Source organism: Magallana gigas, chromosome 1 (genome assembly GCF_963853765.1).
Source record: "Magallana gigas chromosome 1, xbMagGiga1.1, whole genome shotgun sequence".
NCBI classification, from domain to species: Eukaryota; Metazoa; Mollusca; class Bivalvia; order Ostreida; family Ostreidae; genus Magallana; species Magallana gigas.
This window is the reverse complement of record NC_088853.1, coordinates 74,329,748-74,342,119: the sequence shown is the minus strand read 5'-3', so window position 1 is coordinate 74,342,119 and position 12,372 is coordinate 74,329,748. Positions and strand designations below refer to the sequence as shown.

General features: G+C 33.6%; 2 long non-coding RNA genes across 2 annotated transcripts; both read left to right on the top strand.

Annotated features, from left to right (window-relative positions):
• Positions 1-2,668: 2,668 nt before the first annotated feature.
• LOC136274137 (uncharacterized) lies at positions 2,669-7,545 on the top strand. The gene is made up of 4 exons (XR_010712430.1): positions 2,669-2,767; positions 3,597-3,845; positions 5,848-6,151; positions 7,269-7,545. It is a non-coding gene; the product is annotated as an uncharacterized lncRNA (long non-coding RNA).
• Positions 7,546-7,965: 420 nt separating this feature from the next.
• LOC136274136 (uncharacterized) lies at positions 7,966-9,487 on the top strand. The gene is made up of 3 exons (XR_010712429.1): positions 7,966-8,159; positions 8,554-8,835; positions 9,168-9,487. It is a non-coding gene; the product is annotated as an uncharacterized lncRNA (long non-coding RNA).
• Positions 9,488-12,372: the final 2,885 nt, after the last annotated feature.

Sequence of the window (12,372 nt, the reverse complement as noted above, 5' to 3'; positions counted from 1 at the left end):
TTATTAATAAAAGCAATGTCATTCTCAATCTAAAGCAATATCAGACATAGATCAATTGGGGGTTTTAAGTTTAAAATAAAGAACTTCTATTTGATAAAATATGGTCATTACACGGCAAACTTTTCAAATCTTCCTGGGTTTTGAGCTGTGCGTGTCTGTGTGTTGTACCTTTACGCATCTATCCTTCGTCCACGGCCGAGAAGATCAGCCACGGCTGCACTACCTAGCGGTAAGCGGTTATCTAATACACAAGATTCGCACACCGCGACGCACACTTACATGAATATGAACGTGTTTGAGTTTATATAGCCGTAAATACAAGAATTGTTTTAATTTTATGTTATAAAAGTTTGTTCATCTTGTATTTATTTAATTAAACATGTGATTGTAAGTAAATATTAATAAACGATATTACTCCAAATCGGAAACATCGTCAGACATAAATTAATGGTTGGTTTGTATATTTAAAAATTTTTACCCCCCCCCCCCCAATATTAAATGATGATCATCCCTCGCACATGGCCGAGGAGATCTAGCGCGAGTGGAAAATTGATCCGCGGTCGGCTCATGTTCTACATGTACCTTATCACGCGTTTATGTTTCATATTTTGCACGGACAGAACCATATTTTATTATATTTTCAACTATTATATTGGTTTAAGATGAAAAGATACATTTATTTTACTTGTACAGTTAATTAATCATTGATTTAATTATACGAAAGCGTACAAGGTAGTTTAAAATCAAATTAAATTATAATTAAAGTTACATGTTTGCGGTAGGTGCTAGCACGATAAAAGAATGTCCTGAATTGTCCTGAATTGAGGCATTTGATGATTATTTTAAAGAATATCCACATGAGTTTTAAACAGCTTAAGATTAGATTATATCGGTCATATAATAATCACTCTGTAATTCGTTTCAGCGTGGAAGCGAACTCATTGCTGCGTCCCCCCTCATCCCGCCCCGCTGACAAGTGCTCTCACTGGCTTTTTTTTTTATAATTGGCGAAAACATATCCAGATCTGTCGAAAATCATTTTTGGTGACTTCTTCTTATGTGTAACGTTTTCTCCTCAACGTGTTTCACTTTCCGACCCGTTTGTTTTTTCGGTCAGTCTGTGTTAATTCAATCGCCACGTGCGACCGAAAATCTTGTGTCGCTTCAGCGCAAACAACTCAGAACATATGTAATTGAGTAACTGTTGGAAGGGTGCTTTATAAACAATAAGACTATCATCTTCACATTAAAGATGTGAAATCCTAACCTGAGAATGTGGCTAATAAATTAACCTGTTGAACACGCTAAACTTCTATAGTTATGAACAGAATAATTCATAAAGTTTGAAGTCAAAGGAAATTTTGTTCTTGGGAAATACGACTACATTATGCAATGCAGTCGATCGCCATAGAAATCATCAAAGTACTGCAAGTGTCGAAAGATTTCTTATTTCTTTGAAAGACCATGATAGTTCACTTCACTTGCAGACTATAATATAGCGACATATCTGCCTCCCAAAATAAATGCACTTCTCAAAGTTACATTTGCGTGAGATAGATGTGCGTTATTGGGGAATTTATTTATTGCTAATTGTATGAAAATTGATTAAAACAAACTTTAAATTGAAGTTGTGTATTATAAGGTTGTAATGCAACTTAATTTACTTACAAGGTTAGCTACAGCCAGTGGAGTACTAATTTTAGGTGAACAATGAATACCCAATATATTAAAATACAAGATAAATAGTTTCCAGAACTATAATACTATGCATGTGTATATGAAGGTTGCACCCTCATTTGTATGGCTGTTAGATGAGGAGGTAAATGTGTATCGATGTACATACAATGTATGACTGCACATACGGATTCCGGACCGTGGCTACAGACGATACCAATGATAGTCTTTTAATACATCAATGCGCAGTTTGATCTAGAAACTGACCAGTTTCATAACTCCTTCGAATTTGTCTAACACGGACTGTCTAATTCCTTTCCAGAGTTTCAATTTACGCAAGCGCAATTGAAGTTTTTTTCAATTTAATTAGTCAACACACTGACAAAAAATAAGGATTTTGCATATTATTACATCGTCGAGAGAAGTAATATTCATTTCTGTAAATAAGGTTATTTAATTCACGTTACATACATGTAGCGGTGTCTTTATGAAACAGCACCATCTGGTGTAAAATTTAGATGATCGCTTTTGCATAAAATCTCCGCTGATCTTTTTTTTTAGCTGATTATATATTATTTTGAAAGTCCAAGTCTACTCGTATCATTAAATAAACAAGTTATCTTAGAGAAAAGGTCACGTGTTTTGTAGGCGGATTAGGTTTTAAAAAAATACAATTGACATGAATCATGAGTACATACTGTTTATAACAATGCTTGCCACCCTTTGAAAATTTAACTCGCCATTAAACATCTCACTTTTTAAAGAATTTTTGAAACGATTACACAAACTGTGTTCAACAAATAGTTTTCCTTAAACATTGTCTTCCTTTCTTTTTCAAAACACGTTTTTATACAGGCTTTCAATCACAACACGTTTTTATAACAAAATCAGAACTGAAAGTTTAGTCATTATAATCGTTTGACACCATATCAGATATATTTTCAACCCGCAGCAACAACGGAAGACCTACTCGTGGCTTTGCCACGAGCTCTGCTCTAGTTAATGTACTCTTTTTATTTTTCAGGCAAAGAAAACAAAATGTTATTCACTGGTTTGCTCTTCATTGGTTTTGGATTACCATGGCATGTCGAAGGTGAGCTGATGTTTTTCGTGGTAAAAGGGTGATATTTTGCCAAAATATGCCGAAGAATGATCTTTTGTATAACAAATACATTAGTTTGGAATCTTAGGTAATATATCTGACATTATGAGTATAATATTTGTATTATTTTCCAAATTTGTTTTCTTGAGTTTTTACAATAACTATGGTATAGACTTACAAATCTGCCATGTGAATTTTACTTTTCAAAGATTTGGTTAGCATACGCTGACAGTTTTGGTAAGGTATTGGTTTCACTATACACCGAAATCAGTACTTTTTTTATACACTACATATTGTTTTACCTTTTTTGCCCAATATAATCTATTTAGTGTAATAATAAAAACACTCTTTGTTTTGTTATAATGTCTACAGACTAAAACATAAATTTCTCTCATTAATTGAGTAGCTGAATCTTAGACGAAACTTCTTTTTTTAAGTGTGCGAGAGAGAGAAAGAGAGAGAGAGAGAGAGAGAGAGAGAGGAAAAGGGGTTGGAAAGTAATTGCCAACCAATTGTTAGTCGGTTTTAGTAAACATATACAAATACTTAAACACTTAAGATGTAGAAGAAATTCTTTAAACTAATTCACGAGTCATTTAATGTGACTTCAGTTGCCGATCGTCACTTACTGGATTTTATACGCAGTTTGAATATCAAATTAGTAGACATATTTTAATATATCATATTCTATTAAAATCATGTTTTCATACAATTGTGAATACAAAATACAAAAATTCAAAAACAAAAATGAAAAAGTAATAATTAAATGGCAATGTCTAATATTACCAACAACAAGTAACAGCTTTGATTATTATTTCAGGTCAACTCTTTTCACGTCATCGCGTTAACTTTTGGAGCAAGTTTCGTTTTGGTGATGTGACATTTACGTGGACTTTACCAGCCAACAGTTCGATGTGCAATGTATCAATTACCAAAGATACGATTCCCGGTCCTTGGACACGTGTGTATGATACACAGTTCACTGTACGGGATGCTTTGTTATATGATAACATCAGTATCAATGTGAGACTACCAGAATCCAACGTTGACAATATATTTACATTCAAAGGTAAAGTTCCTGATATCGATGTCATTTTATAAAGAATGAATATGATGATATTATGATTATCAATTTTAGTGTGGCAGCCATAACGAGAGTAAAAGTTACCAATCTTAAAATAATATGAGAGAGAGAGAGAGATAGAGAAAGAGAGAGAGAGAGAGGATGTGCAAATCGAGGAAGTTTCATTGAAGGCGCATGCACAAATGTGCATTTTTTTGAAGATAGAGTATGTTATCTGCAATTTTATCTAAAATTCCAACTTCGTCGCAGGGAGAAACTAAATGCAAATCTAGTTAACTTAAGTTCCAGACACTTGCATGTTTTCTTTTAGAAACTTCATTTTGACTTCCTCCTTCATATTGTTCCTACTTTCTCTACTTGTACAAATACAAACTAGCACTATTTCATATTTGCCCATGATACGAATAAAAAGCGATGCAACTAGAAAAAACAACCCCCTTACCTCCAGCCATAGAAGCTTAACGATTTGTCTTTAAAGTAGGCAAAATATCGTATACCATTATGTCATAATACGGATTGTACAATATTGGATCGACTTTTACATAGCGTTTAAGATATTCGGTGTTGATTTTCTCCACATCGTTGTTGTAAAAAAAAATGGCAATATTTAGCAATGTATGTATCATATCATTAATTAATTGAGAAACCCAATTTTGGTCGAGTAAAATGAAAAACAAAATTTCTGTTTAACCAGTAGTTCAGGTATGTTTGCATTTTCCTTGTTTTGACCCCTCTCTTCATGATTTTTTTAATTTCTTTTTACTAGCACCGATTTAAATGTAGAGACACGAAGTATTTAGTCAATTAAATATTGTTTAAATGATATCCAACATTGTTGACAGATCTTAGCACAAAACTTTAGCAGAATGGGATTTTGACAGAATTTCTTCTTTAGGATACTTCTTACACCATTTACACCGAGCCTTTTTGTTGACCTCACGAATCGCGATTTTTTTCTTGGCAACCCTCCGTTCTTACCCAATCTCTTGAATTTTTCTTGTTATGGTTCTGGTACAAAATCTATGACTTTTGCCCTCATTAACAATACCAGTTATATCTTCGTAAGTTCTTCGTCTGCTTTCTTTAACCACGCGCGAAAGTTTGTTTTTATCTCTGTCCGTAAACAGTATCTTCCCACCCCTTCCTTGTTGATTTTCTACATGTCCCGTTACAACGTATTGTAGATCCAGGAATTCCTAATGTTCTTTCCAACTCTGATGTATTTCTGTTTTCTCTATAAGCTTTTACAATCATATTTCTGACGTTCGTACATACTTGTTTTACTTTTCGGCCCATGTTGTTTTCATATCAATTAACCGGCTAACAATACAGCAGAAGACAAAAATCGTCTGTATACGTCATCAGTTTTAGAATAACATCACAAAGTTAAAATTGGAAAAAGGAATATGTTGGGTCTATTTATAGCGCGCAGCCCTGCTTTACGGACCATGATAGAAAACGCAACGCTATTTACGTACAGGTTGCGAATAATTATGTCCCTTGAATGTACTTTAATGTAATATTAAATGTCCTCGTCCTCGACCATCAGGTTAACCCTCTTCTATAAATGGATATTCATGTAGCTTGTGGACTGGCAAGTGTAAACATTCGTGGTGCTGCATCTGCCGTGTTTTAATTTTTGTTTTTGTAAACGCTAGTTTACATATTGGCATCTTCTTAATTTTTGATAAGTCTTAATTTCTTAATGAGATGAAAAGAAAACCAGTTTCGTCATTTAACTATAACCATCGAATATGTGTACTTCAATCATGATAGTTACCTAATTGAACATTTGCCATTTATTCCGTCAACTACGAAGTTACTAAAATGTTACTTAAATGTGATTGAATGGCACTTTGCTGTCATTTAATGACAGGGATATATTCATCATAAAAAGCGCACCCCGGTATATCTTTCCTTCAAATTAGAATGCAAATTAAAAGGGACACGGCATATTTCATTGGCATATTTTTTTTTAACATTATAGTGTCAAAAGTTAAAACACGGAGTGGAAACACGGTGAATCTATCCAGCACCGTTCTTTCCTGTTGCTGGACGATATTTTGTGTACTACACATATAGAGAGAACAGAACATTATTCGGGTTTAGCAGAAGGGGTTTTGGAGGAGATACGATGTCGACAAAGTACACATACCTCACCAGACCGTACAATTCCACTAACATTATGTTTGAGATAAGAAACATAACTCTGGATGACGCTGGGTATTACAATGGTGGAACGACAGCTTACGCTGCATGGTGGGGTGGAGGTGTTGTACTTATAGTATCCGGTAAGTTGTATCTTTGTTGTGCATTACATTAATCCATTTCTCTGAAGAAGAAAGTTAGCTTTTCGTTGGAATTTATCAATAACTATATTTGCAAATTTCACTTATTTGGTATGAACGATAGGTTTTGATTTATATTGTTTAATATTGTAAAAGAGGGTATTTACGCTTGTGGCAAATTTAAAGTAGTTACGCAATAATCTAATAGCTGCATAAAATACCCCAGCAAGCATGAACAAAATTAAAAATTTTAGAGTCCTCACAAATTGGAATTAATATAGTTAAAATGCCCAACTACTCATTGAGTAATCAAAATATGTGAGCACTATATAAACAGTAATCTACAATTGAGGTTTTTGTTTTGTTTATCATCTATCCATAGCTTGTGTCAAATAATTACACACATAACATTTGAATCTGTCGAATTTGAATGGCTTTCTGTAAACCTTTTTGTTTCATTACAAGCTTATTCAAACATTTCTTGTGTAACAACAGTTATAATAAAAACACATGGATTAGTGACTTGCTATCAGAACACTTTTTTCAAATAAGAATCCAACCTTTTCAAAAGGAAACAAAAATCCTACTTTTTCATTAAGGAAGACAGTCTTCTCTTCAGTAAATCACGCAACCACAAATTTTATACTAAAGCGTGTCACAAGTGTAAACAAAAAATACTGTTTCACAGTAAAGAGAATGGATTTGTTTAACATAAAGAACCCACAGAACTTACGTTCTGTGTTTTATCAAGTACAATATGCCATTGTATAAATAGTGCCTGTTTTGGATGGTAACATTGTCAACCGATATGTTTTCGAGGGATGTGAATATTAATTGTTACCCTCCAAAATAGAAACGTTTTTTTATATTTTACTAAATATCCTAATTTCAAAGAAAATTTGATCGCTGACGTTGATTCTACAGCGAAACGTAGACGCCTTTCTTATGCGCATGGAATGATTCCTTGTATTACCCGTTGCTATTTTGTCGCTAACTCTGAGGGTAACAAATGGATTATAAACAGTGTTTTAAACCAATAAAACGTCAGTCTTTAACATGAGAGCATAACAATATAATTAAATATGGAATCGATGTTTGATCTTATATCTTTTTATTGAAGGTAAACCCCTAAAACCAGAAATAATAGGAAACACAAGGATGCCAGTAAATAAAGTCACGACACTATTATGTTCCAGTGACTCAACCTCAGCCCCTGACTACTACTCCAAGCTCGTCACCTTGTCCTACACCTGGTTTGTCAACGAAACAAAGATGGATGGAGAAACCAGAGAGACCCTGACAATATATTTAGCTAGAAATCACAAGTACAACCGATACTCGTGTTCAGCGACAGAAGAAGACATGGAGTCTGACAGGAGTGACCAAGTACATGTCTACCCCCTCTGTAAGTTTGACCTATGTATACTCTTTGTAAAAGTAGTGTAGGTTATTCTTGTTTTTTTCTTTTGACGATTTTCGTTCCATGTGTACAGTTTTAAAAAATTACTAAAACAAATAGCTTCACAATTGATCGCATGATATGCGGCTTTTTATTTACTATAACTGTTGAATACTATTGAATACTGTTGAATACTATGATCGTACTATTTTTGGAAGCTTCCCCTGAGCAAGTATTGCACAGATTTGAAACCAGACAATGTGTTAGACATCTCGTAGATTCATCAATAAGCAATGTATATTTATTTGTATGAAACCCTAACAAATGGAGATCTTTTATGTTAATGTAGATATAAATTGTGAAAGATAATATTCTTATAAGAAAATAACTTTTTTGTAATTTCATTTTATAGATAAAATAGACACTTTAACAGTTAATCCACAACCCACCCTGAACGACCAAAACAAGGTGACGGTAAAAGAGGGGACTATTATTGGACCTGTCCATTGTTTAGCTGACTGCAATCCCTCCTGCCATGTAAAGTGGAAGTTGAGAACCTTAAGTGGCTTAAGCGACCTTTCCTCAAAGGAAGGGATGTTATTACCATTAGTTGTAAGTAGAAGTATGGAAATGTTTCGTTGTGAAGCACGATGGAGAATTAAGAATGAAATATTGAATATATCGATTGGACTTGATGTACAATGCAAGTACTTGGTTTTCTTTATTATCGGTTTTCTCCCTAGTTTTCAACTGTTGTATTTTTACTTTGTTTTTAATTACATTTAAACATTCTGATCCTTGCTTTCTTTTTTATTCTAAAATTGATTGTTATGTTGAGACATTAAAAAGAAATAAAATATGTATAAGTGTGAAAAATTTATTCAAACATATTTTGCATTTCTTTTTGTTTTATATGTGTACATAATGTGATTTTCTTTAACGACAAAAGATCGGACATGTTAAGTGAGTCAAGGCTTACAATAACCACGGTTTTCCCTTTTCACAGATTTAGACAACGTTTCCTTACATATCAATGACGTATTGAATTCTAATAAAGAGGTTAAAGAAAACGTGCCATTGAGAATATCGTGTCACGTGGATGGAAACCCCGCCCCAATAATACGTCTCAGTAGGGGTCAGGCATACACTGAACTCGATGAGAGGCAGGGGACATGGCTGAACTATACCATAGACACGGCTCAATGTACCCACACAGACACGTATAGATGTAGCGGGAGTTCTACAGGATTCAACATCACAGAAAAAGTGATAAACATCAACGTTCTTTGTAAGAATCATACGCCATCATTTTAAAAATATCAACTAGCTCCTAAAGAGAAGACTGTAGGGAAAAGCCTGTTTCAAAAATGATTTGTAGAGATTTTAAGTCATACTGTTGTCGTATGTAAACATTTGGTGAAAAACTCAAACATTTAAGACAAAAATTATGATATGTATTAAACAATTTAAAGTTAATTTTCAAGTTTTTATTAAGTATTCTTCATGAAACAGATATGTATTAAATAAATGATATTTAAAACAGAACTAATAATTGAGGACTGGATCCATAAGCTATTTAGAGTTTCAAAAATTCTAGTATTTATAAATTTCAATTTGCAGGTAGCACCAGGTTTGATAACACTGGTAATTTTAAGTCTATATATGATGCCAAGAGTGGAATGAATATCACACTAAATGTTGCTGTTCCAATCATTTCAACCCCCCCACCACAGACATTTGACTTCACGTGGGACGGCCCTGTACCGGTATCTGATAGGACAACTATTTCAAGAACAGATGTGAGCTACAAACACGTGGTAGAAAGCGTTATCCCAGTCAAAGATGAAAAAATATTTTGGAAACTACACACTGGTATACAATGGGGAAATATTTACTAAAATAACAATAAATGCCAAAGGTAACCTTTTTCAACTATATTTTTGTATAGTTTATATAAAACGTAATTTACTTAGGTCGTTACGCAGCACAGTTAAGGCTGTCAATAAACTCCGTTCAGACAAAAAGTACGGGAAATGTGCATTATGACATCACAGTTTATTACAAACCTCGAAAGTACTTATTAATCTATTTATTAGTAAAATTAACTTATACTAATCTTTTAATTAAAAACAACAAATGCTATTACTTACAATTTTGATGTCCGTTATATCGTACACACTGAAAAATAAGCGAGATGTCGTTTTCCAATCATTTCAAACCCCCCACCACAGACATTTGACTTCACGTGGGACGGCCCTGTACCGGTATCTGTTAGGACAACTATTTCAAGAACATATGTGAGCTACAAACACGTGGTAGAAAGCGTTATCCCAGTCAAAGATGAAAAAATATTTTGGAAACTACACACTGGTATACAATGGGGAAATATTTACTAAAATAACAATAAATGCCAAGGGTAACCTTTTTCAACTATATTTTTGTATAGTTTATATAAAACGTAATTTACTTAGGTCGTTAAGCAGCACAGTTAAGGCTGTCAATAAACTCCGTTCAGACAAAAAGTACGGGAAATGTGCATTATGACATCACAGTTTATTACAAACCTCGAAAGTACTTATTAATCTATTTATTAGTAAAATTAACTTATACTAATCTTTTAATTAAAAACAACTAATGCTATTACTTACAATTTTGACGTCCGTTATATCGTACACACTGAAAAAAAAAGCGAGATGTCGTTTTCGCTGTACTACAAAAAAAGACGTCATATGCTTCAAAATGACGCATTAAGTTAAATCATTGAAGGCTATCGTGCAGTTTTATAGCGAAGAAAAATAAATGTCATACATTAACGGAAAAGTATAAATGAATATTTTGTTTAAAATTATTATCAGTAGAATGCTACCTATATAGTCTTGTTTTCATTTTGTTAAAAGTATGCATCGTATAAAGAAGCCACCTCGGTTTTGTATAAAATATCGTATATCTAAAATCTGAGTACCTAAATAAATCACTTAATTGCAAGGGCATACACTTACCTGATCCCGACAAACTTTTACATGTGAATTTGAAATATGCTATGTAACTTAAAAACTTCTACGATCCTTTTAAAATCTTACAAATTAATTATTTTTTAATTAAATTAACCCTGTGACCTTCAAAATTATTCAACATATGCATTATAAATTACGGTTTCTACTAACAAATATTCTTATCTTAAAAAGTTCGCGCCGTTTTTCAAAATCTACGATATAACATCAAGTTATTTCATAATTCAGTTGTGAATTTTGACATGATTATGCCCTTGTAATATTGAATTTTTTAAATGACCTCAAAACCACAAATACATCTGCTTGTACCATGCGACTGCCATATCACGTGACCACTATGAACATAAAATATTGTACTGTTATATATATATTTTAGAAATATATTGCATTTGAGTGACTGTTATTGATTTTAGAAAGGACATGCCAGTTTAACTAAAGTATACGTGTTTTCATCACAAAAATTTGCCCATATTTTATTGACCGCCTTAACTGCACTGCGTAGTGTAAATGTGTTTCAAATTATATTGTATATTCGCCTTCTGAGATTTTAAATCTCTTGTTGATTTTTTTGATTTTGATTTTTCGGAAAACTAACAGACATTATTATATTCATGAAGTAAAAGATGTATTTACAGTCTCAAAAAGGTTTATTATGATGAATTTGACTGTTATTTTTTAGTCAACTTCATTAATTTTCTCCAAAATCGTTCCGGAGCGATTATGCAATTGTCTGCTACATTACGTGCATATGGAAGGCTTTATAATTGTGGTGAGGCCCTTTACCGAGACACAGTCAGATTATTCAAACTGAGGAAAGTGTAGTGAAATTGATAGCATTATTGTGGGCTTATATCTTTGTTATGTATATGTCAATAATACGGTGCGTCGATATCTCTATTTTATAAATGTCCGATATGCAATGTCAACCACGCACGGGTCGAAGTCTAGTTATATATGATAAAAAGCTGTGCAAAACAAGGAAACAGATTTAATGTGAATTTTTTCCTCCAGTGTGAAGGAGCTATATCCTGACCAATGACTAAAGCTCTTGGGGCCACTGTTAGAAATATGAGATAACAAAATGTGCGAAACAAGGAAACAGATCTAATGTGAGATTTTACCTCCAGTGTGTAGGAGCTATATCCTGACCAATGACTAAAGCTCTTGGGGCCACTGTTAGACATATGTGATAACAAAATGTGCGAAACAAGGAAACAGATCTAATGTGAGATTTTACCTCCAGTGTGAAGGAGCAATATCCTGACCAACCACTAAAGCTCTTGGGGCCACTGTTAGAAACACGCAGAGAGTTATCGTCTTCTATAGACTCAACTAACTTTTCAGTACCCCATCTCTCTCTCTCTCTTTCTCTCTCTCTCTCTCTCTCTCTCTCTCTCTCTCTCTCTCTCTCTCTCTCTCTCTCTCTCTCTCTCTCTCTCTCTCTTAAAAACATTCTTACTGTGGGCTAACTGCGTCTCAGTGTAATTTAGCTTTTTCAATTATAAACGACACCTTGGTTGACACCCAAGCTCTTCGTTATTGGTAAATGACGAGTCCGATGAATCATAAAAAAAGACTTAATTTTATTTCCTGACACCAAAACTAAGTGTCCAAGCAATGTAGATTAAAAAGACCCCAGAAATATTTCAAGAACGTAGCTTGGCCCCACCCCCCCCCCACCCTTTGTCATTTTTTGCCAGCACACAGCTTTGCAGTTAGAAACAGAAAATTGAATCATGATGGAGATTCCCCCCTCACTTTATTTTGAGAATATATAAAAGTAAAATGAACGGAGAAATAGGAGTTCTACAGCG